The following is a 14,584-nucleotide window of genomic DNA, read 5'->3' as shown; positions in this document are numbered from 1 at the left end:
ATTTAACGGAACCTGCAGGTTAAAAGTTTATGATTGCTTTAAGTTTGAACAGTGCCTTCCAAATGCAAGTAGCAGGTGTGGTTGAGTTAAGCAAATTTTATCCTATAATCTGTACTCCACTTTCAAACTGCTTTTTCTTAACCAATCACAAAGATGCTATTCCACAAAACAAATGTGCACTCTATTTTTTAAAAAAAAAAGCTTTTCATCTCCCAATCAGGTATAGTTTTGTATGTGAAAAAAACTAGTCCCCATCTGTAAACACATCTCTTATTCTATGAAGGAACTGCATGAGCTGCAGACATCTTTCCATACCTTCCAGCCATACCTTCAAAATGCTATTGTGGATCGTAGGACATAGCTTTGTATTCTGGTGCAAGAGGTATGCAGAATAGAGACGTATTGACTTAGACCTAGATTTACAAAATGTGTACATTAAATGGTTTGCACAGAGAGGATTGAAGTGGCACCAATTGTTGCCTTTGGTTAAAACCTGTTTGCATCTACAACACCCTGAACTCATGATTGTGCACTGTGGTGGAAACGCCTTAGGCACTAGACTGGGGTAGGTTTGGAAATGCTTACGAAGGACACCTTTGGACAATTGATGTTACTTTTGCCTCAAACTGTCTTTGTATATTCCAATATATTCCAAAGACAGAAATGCAAATGGTTAAAACAATTTTGTCCTTAGATTTAAAAATCTAGGAAGAAAGTCAACAAAGCTGTGTCTGCATACCTCAGAGACCACAAAATGGGGTCCAACTACAACAACAACATACGTTTTGATATGGGTGATGCCTACAGAAGTGATGGAGTACACTTCACAGATCAGCGACATTGAGTTTTCCTGAATAACTTGAAGCTGTGCATCCGCACTTATATGTAGCTCCAACTAATGAACACAAGGGCTCTTATCAGAGCCACCCTATAACTCACAACTTAGGCCCGCTATTTTAGGGCCAGGTGACAGCAACTCCTGGACCCTCACCAAAATGTAATCTCCACACAGATGTGGCACAGCGGCCAGACCATCTCACTTTGCAGCACAGAGCTCTCGCTTTGATCACCGGCTCTACTCACCCATAGGGGTGCGTAGTTTGCGCTTTACAAAAAACATATTGATTTACCTTCGCACTCCCTATGCAACACCACCTAAGCACCATATAAAAGTTGGACAGGTGTGGCACAGTGCCCAGAGCACATGACTTCACAGCATCGCACACATAGTTTAGGCTCACTGTTTTATCCCAGACTCCAGAAGCAGCTCAATTCAGCAGCATGACGCTCTAGGCAATACCTCACTTAATTTCCGTAGCCAACACTTTAAGACCGGTAGAGGTCAGTAGTTCAGCGACTTTACCCCTACTCCGGCAGCAGCTCAGCTTACGCCCCCAGCACCATCAGACCCATAGGAGTGAGTAGTTTGCACTTCACAAATATCGAATTGATTTGATACGCTCAAATGTACCTACGCACTCCCTGTATAACACCCCCCAAGCACCATACACAAGGTACAATGTTCGAAACAAAAGTTCATCCGAGTAGGTATAATTACATGCTCACACTACTTGGACAGATGTGCCACAGCGGCCAGAGCACATGACTTCACAGCATATGACACACAGTTTGGGCTCATGCTTTCAGTCCCGAGTCCGGCAGCAGCTCAGCTTAGCAGCATCAGACTCTGGACAGTACCTCACATATTTTCCGTACCCTTGGACTTTCAGACCAGTACGGGTCAGTTGTTTGTCCTAGTAGGCATAAACACATGCTGACACTACTTCCACCGCTGTAGTGCAGCGGCCACAGCACATGACTTCACAGCATAAGATACACAATTTGGGCTCATGCTTTAATCCCCGAGTCCCGCACCAGCTCACCTTAGCAGCATCAGACTCTATGCAATACCTCACAAAATTTCCGTAGCCCTCCACTTTCACCCCGGTAGGGGGGAATACTTTGCTTCGCACCCCCTCTATAGCACACCCTAAACACCCCACAGAGGTTGCAGTGCTCCTACCCCACTTTTTTCACCCTTTTTTCTTCTTACTCGCTTCAACAAAATCAAAAAATGGCGGCCAACACTTCCGAGTTGCAACCGCTCACACCGCTCGCAGCCAATCAGCAGCAAGCTCATGCTCCTAACACCTCAGCCAATCAGATGGCAGAATTCTCAAATATCGATATCAGTAAATGTTGTTATTTCTCCAAAACTACTGAATGAATTTACACCAAATAAAAAAAGTGTGCTTTCTAGACCAAGACCCTTCTCCCTGCCCAACTTGGGGTAGTTCTGTTCTCCCGTTCGACCTGAAGCCTTGTCTAAAGTTTCCTATGGAAATTAACATGGAGAAAACACGTTTTGGGACCCCCTTTTATCTCGGCCCCCCTTGACTAATCACCCCCAGACTGTCAACATAGGAGTTGATTAGAACAAATAATTAGTTTCTAGAATTTCATGAAGATTGATCAAACACTGCCAAAGTTATAAGCAAAACAAAAATGCGCTTCCTATGGAAACTTGGTCCTAACTATAACTACCTACTTGCGACCGCCAGTAGGTAATATATATATATAAAATAAATATATAATATATAAATATACAATATAACTTGCTTCAGGTGATTGACCTTTGCCACCGTATTTTGAATTGAGAGCTATTGCATCACAATAAGTTACATTTTAATGACAGTTCTTAGGGCCTGATTGTGAGTTTGGCGGTCCAGGGACCGCCAAACTCATGTGGTGCAGTGGTAGTGGTCCGGCCATCACCGCATCGGTGGTCCAACTGCCCTATTACAACTTTTCAGTTGGACTACCATTGGACCACTGCAAATGCCAGGGAACAGTGTTCCCTGGCGGTGGCAGTCAGGGGCTCACAATGTGGTACAGGGCCCCCTTGCACCATGCTAGTTGGTGCATGCAGTGGGGCTTGTGAAGTGGCCTCCTGTGTGCATGCACCCCTAGTTCCAGCATTGCATGGACTTAACAGACCTTGCCATGCTGGAACTGCCTTTGGCGCTCCCATTGTGGTGCCCATTTTCAGAGGCATCGCCATGGGACCGCTAAAGAAACCCCCGTCAGACTCGAGAAAACTCGCGGGACGGCGGCATGGTGGATCCGCTGCCACACTGCCAGAGTCGTAATTGGGCCCTATGTTAAGTCAATGATGAGAGTTTGAAGTATATTTAAAAAGGCTTATATCTCATTTAGAAATTAGCAAAATTATTTTTATTCAGATTAGTTAATAAAGTGAAGTAGGTTTACAGAAATCTCATAAAAATATGGCTAGGAAAAATCATCAAATAATGCATCAAGCACGTTCTATAAAGGACAAATTCGCTACTTTAAAGACCCAGAGCAGAATTTGAGAGTCAGTAGAACTCATGAAGACTTCAAATTTGAAGGAAAAAGAGTGAGATAAAGAGAGCATAAAGCTCAAAATCCAATTAAGGCAGCCAAAATTCCCCTTAAGAGTATGTTCATGAAACTCAGTCAAGCCTCATTAATTCGAGCAAATAAGCATACAGTGACAGTAGCAACCTGTAAAAAAAGAGAGCATTATTAATAAGGCAAAAGAAGAACAGCAGTAGCCACAACTGTCATAAAGGGACATGGGAAATGAAATCGGTGTCTGGGAATAGCTATGTGAAAAAAGCAATGAACTATACTATGAACATGCATTAATATGAAAGGCAAAAATAATGTTGCAAAATGTGTAGGAGGTCTCCTCTGCTAATCCAATCAGGCAACAGCATTCGTCTGAGTGAGTTCCCACAAAATAACATGGAGTTAGCAAAGTTTTATCACAAAGTTTGTTACAGACATCTTACGTATGTAGCTTCTCGATTCATAAGCCTTGATTCCCATGAGCATCAAACACAGTTTAACCTTCTAATGTTAAATGTTTCATTGCATAACAATGAACTATGCAAAAGAAGAGAAACATCGACTTGCAAAAATACTGTTTAGTAATGCATTTTATCAACACAAACAAGAAATACTGTTTAACAATATACAACTATTCCATTTAAGCAATGTATGAAAAATGGGGGTAAATAGGAAGTTTGGTTATCACATTCAGATGTTTCTTAGCAAAATGTAATGCATTAGTTAAACTGAAACATTCTGCAGTTATGACAAATATTTCTAAGCATGTCATATCATGGTCAGGTCCCTAAATTCCATTGTGCACATTTCAGTATTGACAAGTTCAGTTCTAACTAAAGAAAAACTTACATTTAAGTATTTATGCTGCCTATTTTCATAACTGTGGAGGTGAGTACCATTGGTGTTGCACCCACCAATATCTGAACCTGCGGTCGGTTCACCGCATTATGTTGTGGCGGGTGGAGGCATCGGAAGCCAATCGGTGCGTTGGAAAGACACCATAACCCCCTAATGTCGGCGGCTCCTCTGTTGGAATTATTATGTCATTTTCTGACAGCCTTTTCATGTCGGCCTTTCGGACATGGAAAGTCTGTTGGAAAATGATTTTGGGGGCCGATAGCAGTGCCACTACACCCCTGTCCCTCTGCCGTAGGACCTGGGGGCACCTGCCGCACAAGATGCCATAATAAAATATATGTTTCCAACCGCCCCATGGGTGCTCCCATCCAAATTGCGAGGTCGGAACTGCTGACCTATGGTCAGGCGTTTCCAGACCAGCGTCTGTCCGACATCGTAATCAGCCCCTATGTCTGTATATTGCAGCCTGCACATTTTAAATGCGTGCCATTTAATCTTTACATTTTACGTTAATCATTACACATTTGCTATAAATCTAAATAATTTGCAACTGAATAAGTTGGCTTCCTCTGAATCATCACATCACACATTGACCCTGCCTATTTACACCTTATGCACCTCCTCTTCTATACGCGAGTGAGTGAGAGATTGCCATATAAGCTAAGTCTTCATAGGCTTCTTTCAACTGGACTTGCCCGACCTTCGGATGACTGTTCCAGAAATGTCGCATCTTTGTTCAAGGGTTGAATGTCCTCCTCCTCAGTACTGCCCTTGTGAATTGCATTTCTACCAGGCTGAGGATATATCTCCAGGGGGCATATTACCAAGCAATAGCGATAATTATCGCTATTGCTTGGTTAGAGACAAAAATTTACCGCTGAGCTGCGGCGATTTTTACCGCAAATAAACCTTGGTATTACTAAGGTTTATCGCAAATGCGATAAAAATCGCCGCAATGCATGAATATCGCTGAAAAGTCAGCGATATTCATGCATTAGCGAGCTAATGCTCTTAGCCATGTTATCCACCTCCCATTGGATAACATGGCTAAGAACTGCTCAGGACAGGTGTTAGTTTGTGGAGATATTCGCGCTTAGCGCGAATATCTCCAAAAGTTGGTAATAGGAGATAGCGATGTTAGTGACTGTTTTCAGTCGCTAACATCTTGGCACGCCCACTTTGCATGTCATTAGTGATAAATATCACTGACATGCAAAGTGGGGCCCAAGATGGTCGCTATCTCCTACTAGCTGTCGCTAACTGGTGTTAGCGACAGCTAGGTAATAGAGAGATAATATTATCTCCGCTTTCTTGGCTTTTAAAGCCAAAAAAGCGGAGATAAACCCTCTTGATAATATGCCCCCAGATGTGGCCCAGTCGAAGTTGCCTTATATATCCCCATATATATCAGCACAATTTCCACAGGCATCTGCTCTTAAAAACAATTTGCAAATTTTCAACGTGGACATGTCTTGTAATTTTTCAAGAGGGACAAGCTGTTATCCTAAAATCCCATCCTCGCCGCCAGTGTGGCAATGTCCGATGAAAATCTCTACAGAAGATAGCACACAGGTCAGTGGTGAGCAGGATATTTATTGCACCAAATCAAACCTAAACATTCTTCCTCTGCATTCTGAACTGGAACATATAATGACATGGTTTAAAGGCACCAAGGCCTTTGTCGAGATACACCGCAATGTGTAATGGGATCAAACAAACTGAAGACACAGGGGACCAGGATGAGCAATACCTGGGCAGGAGGTGTGAAAGGAAGAGTCCAAGGCCAATGAGGCCCATAAATGGGAAGCAGTGGAGAGGAGGGAAGGGCTGTATACATACAAAATATTCCCCTGTGTTCCACATGAGACACTGCATATACATTTTGTGGCAGGGAGTACAGAGATGTGTCTAGCAGTTAGAGTTTGGACCAGACAGTGCAGGTCAGAGAGAAGTGCATCAGCAATGCACTAATGGAAGAGAAATCGTCTCCATGGGAACTGAATTGTTTTTTTATGTGACTCATTGGAAGCCTGTTTTATGTGCCTGCTCGTCTGAGCCTCCACTGCACGATTGTAAAGGGGCCTGCAGGAACATTTATATCCCAGAAAACGTAAGCGCCCATCTATTAGAAGCAATATTCGTAGCAAACGTCTGTTGTTAAAAGAAAACCCACATATTTATCCAACCTTATTTCTAGTTCCCAGGAAAATGGAACCCGAAGAAAACAGCCTTTTTTTTATACTAATGCTGCTGCTACTGTTGATGAGGATGGCTAATGGCAGCATCCGTATTATTCTTATTCTTATTATCATTATTATTATTATTATTATTACTATTATTATTACAAATATTATTATTATTATTACCATTATTCTTATTATTATTAATATGATTATTATTATTATTATTGTTATTATTATTATTATTATTAATATTATCATCCATCCTCATTGTCATCAACGGTAGTGGTAGCAATATGATATTAAAAATAACGTATATTATTAATGCTAATACTACTACTAATAATAATAATAATAATATAAATACCAGAAACAACAAAACAATAATAATAATAATAATAATAATAATAATAATGATAATAATATAGTGTCACGTTTTCCAGAATATTCTAGAAAAGAAGGTGTCCTCCGTCACTGATAACAGGAGTTACTATTAATCAAATCACTAGTATTTGTTTTATTTTATTTATTTCTGGATGAAAGAATGCACAGTCTTCTGAGATTCCAATGTGCAACTTTCAAATGACCACATAAGCAAGATGGAGGCATCTAGGGGCATATTACCAAGCAATAGCGATAATTATCGCTATTGCTTGGTTAGAGACAAAAATTTACTGCTGAGCTGCGGCGATTTTTACCGCAAATAAACCATGGTATTACCAAGGTTTATCGCAAATGCGATAAAAATCGCCGCAATGCATGAATATCGCTGAAAAGTCAGCGATATTCATGCATTACCGAGCTAATGCTCTTAGCCATGTTATCCACCTCCCATTGGATAACATGGCTAAGAACTGCTCAGGGCAGGTGTTAGCTTTTGGAGATATTTGCGCTTAACGCAAATATCTCCAAAAGTTGGTAATAGGAGATAGCGATGTTAGCGACTGTTTTCAGTCGCTAACATCTTGGCACGCCCACTTTGCATGTCATTAGTGATAAATATCACTGACATGCAAAGTGAGGCCCAAGATGGTCGCTATCTCCTACTAGCTGTCGCTAACTGGTGTTAGCCACAGCTAGGTATTAGGGAGATAATTTTATCTCCGCTTTCTTGGCTTTTAAAGCCAAAAAAGTGGAGATAACTCCCCTTGATAATATGCCCCCTGGTGCGCGAGCGAGCAGAGCAGCTCGAGGTGTTGTGTAGTTTGTGCGCTTCCTGTTCACACTCAGCGTTCTTGACATCAAGCGCGGAGAGGAGCGGGCACATTCGAAGGTGAAGCTTCGAAAACCGCCAGTGAAATTTGAATAAGGGGCAATTGTGAGGTCACATGCTAACGCAGGAATGCGCACGTGCCAGTGTATATGATGGAGAAGTACCGCCGCAGGGAAGGAAAATGAATGTGTCAATATTCGGCGTGTTGTGAAATCATAGAGGGATGTCTGCGCGCTGGACCAATGGTGCACGCAGTGTTGGCAGGTGGAGTGGGGTAATTCTTGATGCAGCAATGAGGGACAGCCTTGTGGGGAAAACAAGCTGCCACAATCAGATTCTTACCAGCAATGTGGCTCCGGGTGGTGGGTGTGTGGCGTGGGTCACCCCCTAACATGGGTGCAGTCAGAAGCCACGTGAAAGCTCAGCTCATTTTGGACTGGAGGGTCCAGGAAGACCCCCACCTGAGCCAGAGATACTCTCTAAACATCAGTGGCTTACCCATCTCTGAGACTAGGCTGGACAGGGTGCCCTACGAGTATGAGTGTGATTAGCAGGCAGAGCAGAGGTGAATGATCTGGTTGGTCCCCTGCCTGTCACCCAATCCACATTAGTGTGTCACCTGCTGAGCTTTAAGTGCGTGGGGCCATGCCTGGTCTCAGATGGGGCAGTAATTAAAAAATGACTTTAAAATGGATCCCCCTTTGGGTACTAGGGGGCATATTATCAAGGGGAGTTATCTCCACTTTTTTGGCTTTAAAAGCCAAGAGAGCGGAGATAAAATTATCTCCCTAATACCTAGCTGTGGCTAACACCAGTTAGCGACAGCTAGTAGGAGATAGCGACCATCTTGGGCCTCACTTTGCATGTCAGTGATATTTATCACTAATGACATGCAAAGTGGGCGTGCCAAGATGTTAGCGACTGAAAACAGTCGCTAACATCGCTATCTCCTATTACCAACTTTTGGAGATATTTGCGTTAAGCGCGAATATCTCCAAAAGCTAACACCTGCCCTTAGCAGTTCTTAGCCATGTTATCCAATGGGAGGTGGATAACATGGCTAAGAGCATTAGCTCGGTAATGCATGAATATCGCTGACTTTTCAGCGATATTCATGCATTGCGGCGATTTTGTATCGCATTTGCGATAAACCTTGGTAATACCATGGTTTATTTGCGGTAAAAATCGCCGCAGCTCAGCGGTAAATTTTTGTCTCTAACCAAGCAATAGCGATAATTATCGCTATTGCTTGGTAATATGCCCCTAAGTTCATTAGCTTTACACGCAAAACAAATGCTCTAAATCTCAACAATAACTGAAAAAAGTTTAAGGTAACTCATATTAGCAATGCAGTTCCCATTTGTGTTTCATCTGGCATTGTCTACGGGTATTTGTTTTTCTCCAAATGTTACATATCTGAATATTTTCATGTAATATATAACTGTTTTATTTGAACCAAGTTGCTGTTAGGGATGTGGGTTAGTTCTGGTTGTGGGTTAGTGTTCATGGCAGGGCACAAGTGAGAGATCTGGAGATGAGTCGGAAGGTGGTGTGACTTTCACACAGTGACTATCAGTGTGTTATAAAGGTATTCAGACTTCTTGCACATTCATTCCTTGGCCTCTCTGTAGAGTGCACAGAGCAATGGTCACATATGTGGGAACTGTAATTGTGATGTTATAGCAAAGTATGTAAGGAGGTACACGGCTGTCAACAGTTTGACAGCATCAAAGGAAAATAAAATGTAGTGCTTAAAGGTGAGTGAAAGGGTTTTGTGCAAGGTAGCATGGTGAAGTAAGCACATGAAGAGAGTGGCCAGAATGTTTGAAGAGGACAACGATGATGCCTGAGATATGCAGAGGGAGGATTTCAGAAAGATAATGAAAAAAAAGGGAATAAATGCAAATTACTGGGCATTAGACATGCTTTGTATAGCACAGGATTTTTGTTATCGTGTTTTAAGCCATACCCTTAACTACATAGGTCTAGACTCTGTGAAAGGGGTTCCCAGTTACACTTATTTGCCAATTTTTATTTATTTGTTTATTTTATTTATTTCACTTGTATCGCGCAACAGCTACCCAACAAAGGGTTTCCCGGCGCTACTGATTCAGTGGTTTGTCTCTGGCTGGGCATGTTTTAGATCTTAAACAGCCAGGTCTTGAAGGCTTTCCTGAACTTCAAATAGCTAGCCTCATTTCGTACAGAAAGTGGCATCGCATTCCACAATGTGGGTCCGAGAAACGAAAAAGATTTTCCACCCACTCTTGACAATTTAGTTTTGGGAATTACAAAATGCTTAGCTGAGGCAGATCGGAGGGCTCGGGAAGGGTGGTAAGGGTGCACTAGGCTTTGCAGGCATTTTGGGGCAGTTTTTGTGTAGATTTTGTGCATAAAGCAGAGAGATTTAAATTTAATCCGATTCTCAACTCTTAGCCAATGTAGGTCACGGATGTACTTAGAGGTCGATGTCGTATATGGGATTTTGAATAACAGTCTGTCTGCCGCATTTTGGACTGTCTGCAGTCTATGAATCGTTCCCTTCTTTGCCCTCAATATAATACATTGCCGTAATCAAGCCTAGATGTAATTAAAGCGTTGATTACCATTTTCTTTGTGGATTCTGGCAACATCCAGCAGAACTTCTTAAGCCATTTTAAAATAGCAAAGCAGGTAGCAGACGTCTTCACTGCTTGTTGGTGCATATTAAGGGAGGCGTCAATATTGATACCAAGGTTTCGGGCCTGCATCACAGGAACCGGAAGAAGGCCCATTTCTTGTGGCCAATGTTGGGGGCCCCATAGTTCTTTATCTTTACCTAGGATCATTACTTCGGTCTTATTACCGTTTAATTCAAGAAAATTCTCTTGCATCCATCCTACAATTTCCACAAGTCCTTGTTTTAAAGTAGATGGACTATCCTTTTTCGCAGAGGTAAGCGAGAAGAGCAGCTGTGAATCATCAGCATAGGAAAACATTTGTAATCCAGTCTCTTCCGCTACCTTTGCTAGCAGACTCATATATAAATTAAATAGTAAAGGGCTTAATATGGAGCCCTGCGGTACTCCATGTTTAAATGCCTGAATGTCTGAACATGCAGAGCGAGAGAAGACTTGAAAAGTACGTTTGTCCAAAAGCGACTTAATCCAATTGATGGCAGCTCCTCTAATACCCATTGAGTATAATGTCCGCATTAATACAGTATGTGATACCGTATCGAATGCGGCACTAAGGTCCAATAACACTAGTGCCACCATTTCACCTCTGTCCAACATGGATCGAATGTTCTCTGTAACACCAAGTAAGGTTGCCTCCGTAGAGAAACCTGATCGAAAGCCTGACTGTTGGGGGGGGCAGCAGGTCTTGGGCTGTAATAAATTCAGTTAGAGAACGGTGTACATGCTTGTTAGAACTGGGGGTCTCTAGTTGGCAGAGGTAGGTACCACTGTCCAAATAGGGACCCTTTCTTCTAGTCAGGGCAAGGAGATAACCCTCTGAGATAACCCCTGCTCACCCGCTAGGTAGCTTGGCACGAGCAGTCCAGGCTAACCAGAGGCAATGCGTAAAGTATTTGTACCAACAATCACAGTAACACAGTGAAAACACCACAGACTGACTCCACAACAGTTTAGAAAAATAAAGGTATTTATTCTAAACTACTCAAGACCAAAATGACAAAAATCCAACATACATAGTTCAAGAATATGGTTTCAAAAAGAGTTCTTAAGGTTGTAATCAAAGTTCTTTAAGTTGCGATAAAATAATCCACACTTGCGTGAAAAGTTCACAGTTGCAGCACGTTTACTCACAGTACCTTTTAGTTGCAACAAAGTTCCAAAATCAGAAGCTGGTGTGGTGGAAAACAAGCGATGCGTTGCTCCTGAGACCCTGGGGAGGCGATGCAACAACCCCGCTGCAGCAACGGGCGTGTTGCGAAGAATCCAGTCTGTATGGGGAGGAAGGCCACTTGTATGGATTCCGGTGCGTAGGTTCCGTAGGAGGTCTGTTCTCGCAAAGGCACTATGTGACGATCTTGTAGGGGCTGCGACGATCTCCGGGGCGACGATGAGCGGTCCAGCGGTGATCCTCTCTCTCGCAGCTCCTCGATGCGATAGTTCTGCGACGATGCTCCCAGCGACGTGATGCGGTCCGCAAGCAAGCGGTGCGGCGTTCTCACCCAGCGACTACAGGCTCTGCGACGACACTCGCAGTGATGTTCGACTTTCCAGCACCGGTCGGGTGCGTCCCGCAAACGAAGGATACGACGGGTCTGGCAGCGGCGTCAGGCGCTGCGACAATCTCGACCTTCGTAGCGGCGGGAAACTTCTCGCACTGTCGGGGATACGCTCCGCAAGCGAGCGATGCGACACTTTTCAGTTGCAAAAGTCTCTCAAGCTTAGTTTCAAGATTCCCAGCACAGGTGCAACTTCCAGAGGCCCCACAACTGGATCAAGCACTCTAGGAAGGACAGAACTCTCTCAGCAGAGTAGAGTTCAGGGAAGCTGGGGGGTGAAGTCCTTTTGTTCCTGGGACTTCAGAACAGGGAGCCAGCTCTTCCCAGGCCCTTGGAGATTCCTTCAAGACAGGGGACACAGCACACAGCAAATTCCTTCCCCTCTCCTTGGCAGAAAAGCAACAGCAGGTCAGTCCAGCAGAGCAACAGCAGGACAGTCTTCCTTCTTCAGAGTCAGCTTTCTCCTGGGCAGAGGTTCCTTCTTGATTCCAGGATGATCTAATCTTCTGTTGTCAGGGGTCCTGTACTTATACCCCTAAAGTCTTTGTTCTCTCTGTGCATGTGGGACTTGAGCCCGGTCTGAACCAGTTCTGGGTGTTTCCTGAGTACTTTGTTTTGCTGGCTTCTTCTTTCCTTTCAGAGTGAGGGGCAGGGTCGTCAGCCTCTCAGCAGGAGGTGGAGCCAGCATTGTGGAAGGCAGGCATAGCCCTTTTCAGACCCAGGTGCTAACTCCTCCCACCACTCCAGTTGCAAATGCAGTCATTCAGCCTAGGGCTGACTCAGCCAGCCTCCTGGGGAATCCCCAGCCCCTGTCACTCTCAAACACAGGATTTAAAAACAACCTTTCTAAAAAGATGTGTTAATAAATTCTGAGTTCAGGGATATTAGATACTTATGTCCTATCTTGTTCCTATGGGAAGAAATGCTGGAAGCTACTGTAGCCAGCATCCCCCATGTTAATCTATGGAGCAAGATAGCCTTACAGTAGTGAAAAACGAAAATGGCTGTAATTCACTACCAGAGCATGTCACCTGCACCAGTACATGCTCTACCTTTCACATACACTGCACCCTGCCCAGGGGGGTACCTTGGGACTTCCTTAGGGGTGACTGATGTGCATAAAAAGGGAAGGGTTAGGCCTGGTCAGTGGGGACACTGACCAGGAGGACATGGCAGTTTCTAAACTGCCCATAGGCACTGCAGTGGCAGGCCTGAGACACCATTTTAGAGCTACTCCTGTGGGTGGGACAATCAGTGCTGCAGGCCCACTAGTAGCATTTGTCATCACCAGCCCTGGCACACCCAGTGCACTTTACTAGGGACTTCATGGTGATACAAATATGCCAAACATGTATATCCAATCATGATAAAAATTCACATAGGGAGCACTTACACTCTGGCACTGATCAGCAGTGGCAGAGTGTCCAAAGCATCTAAACCAGCAAAAACGAAATCCAGCACAGCATCAAAAATACCTGAGGTAGAGGCAAAAAGATAGGGGAAAACCACGCCAAAGATGCCAGGTCTAACAATGCTTTTCAAGTATTTTTGCAAATATAGGTAGTAAAGAGATCGGTCGAAAATTTGCGGACAAGTTTGGGTCAGCTCCAGCTTTCTTTAGTAAAGGATGGATCATGGCGTGTTTCCATTCACTCGGCAGACATTCTTTCTGAAGGGATACATTTAGGAAGTCTGTGATTATAGCCATAGACTTCTTATTAAGTTGTTTGAGTACTGAGCACCGCAGTGGGTCATTGGGCGATCCTGATTTGATGGTACTAAGTAGCTCAATGACGGTGTCAGTGCAAAGCACGGGCCAACTTTCTAGTATACTAGTAGGGGCATAAGGGAGCCGCTTGTCGGTATGGTTACTCAGTACAGCAGAAGATGTATTAGGGGAGGTCGTGTTAGCCTGATGATGTTTATTCTGAGCTTGTTCTATTCCTTGGTATATTTTATCTACTTTATTGACAAAGAACGCAGCTAATAAGTCGCATTGTTGTTTATTTAGGTCTGGCGGAGTTTGTACTGTTTTTTCGAGCCAGCTAGCTCTTTCACCATTTTAAAGAGTGTTTTTGATTGATTTAGGGCCTCCATAATAGTAGTACATATGAATTCCGCTTTGGCTTTACTACAGAGCGCTTGATATTTGGCTAATTTGATTTTATATTCTTTTTAGCTTCTGGAGAATAGGTCTTTCTCCACATGCGCTCCGAGTTTTTGCATCTAGTTTTTTCCTGTTTCAATATTTCATTAAACCATGGAGCAGGGGATCGATGATTTTTGCATTTTAGTTTAGTTTTTGGTAGGCATGTGTCGACGGCTGTCATGAGCCATTTTTGAATTGTCACAGACAAGTTTTGGACCGATAACTTAGAGCAAGGTATGTGTGTATCAAGAAAGTTATTTACGGTGTAGATATCTAATTTCTAATAAATTGAGTTTGTGCAGATGGGTATCCCTTACTTGGCAGCGCAATTTGGAATGATAATTTAATAAGACAATGATCTGACCAGTGGATAGGTAGAGCTGGGGAGTTGGCCATATCTTTAATGTTTGAAAAAATCGGATCAAGAAAATGTTCGGCACTATGTGTTGGTCCAGTATTCCTCAAGGTTAAGTTGAGGGACGCCAGATCAGCGATGAATTCTGCAGCTTTTAGACAATTCGAATTGTCTAAATAAAGGTTCATGTCACCAATAATGG

Source organism: Lissotriton vulgaris, chromosome 2_1 (genome assembly GCF_964263255.1).
Source record: "Lissotriton vulgaris chromosome 2_1, aLisVul1.2, whole genome shotgun sequence".
Classification (NCBI taxonomy): Eukaryota; Metazoa; Chordata; class Amphibia; order Caudata; family Salamandridae; genus Lissotriton; species Lissotriton vulgaris.
This window is presented reverse-complemented; position numbering follows the sequence as displayed.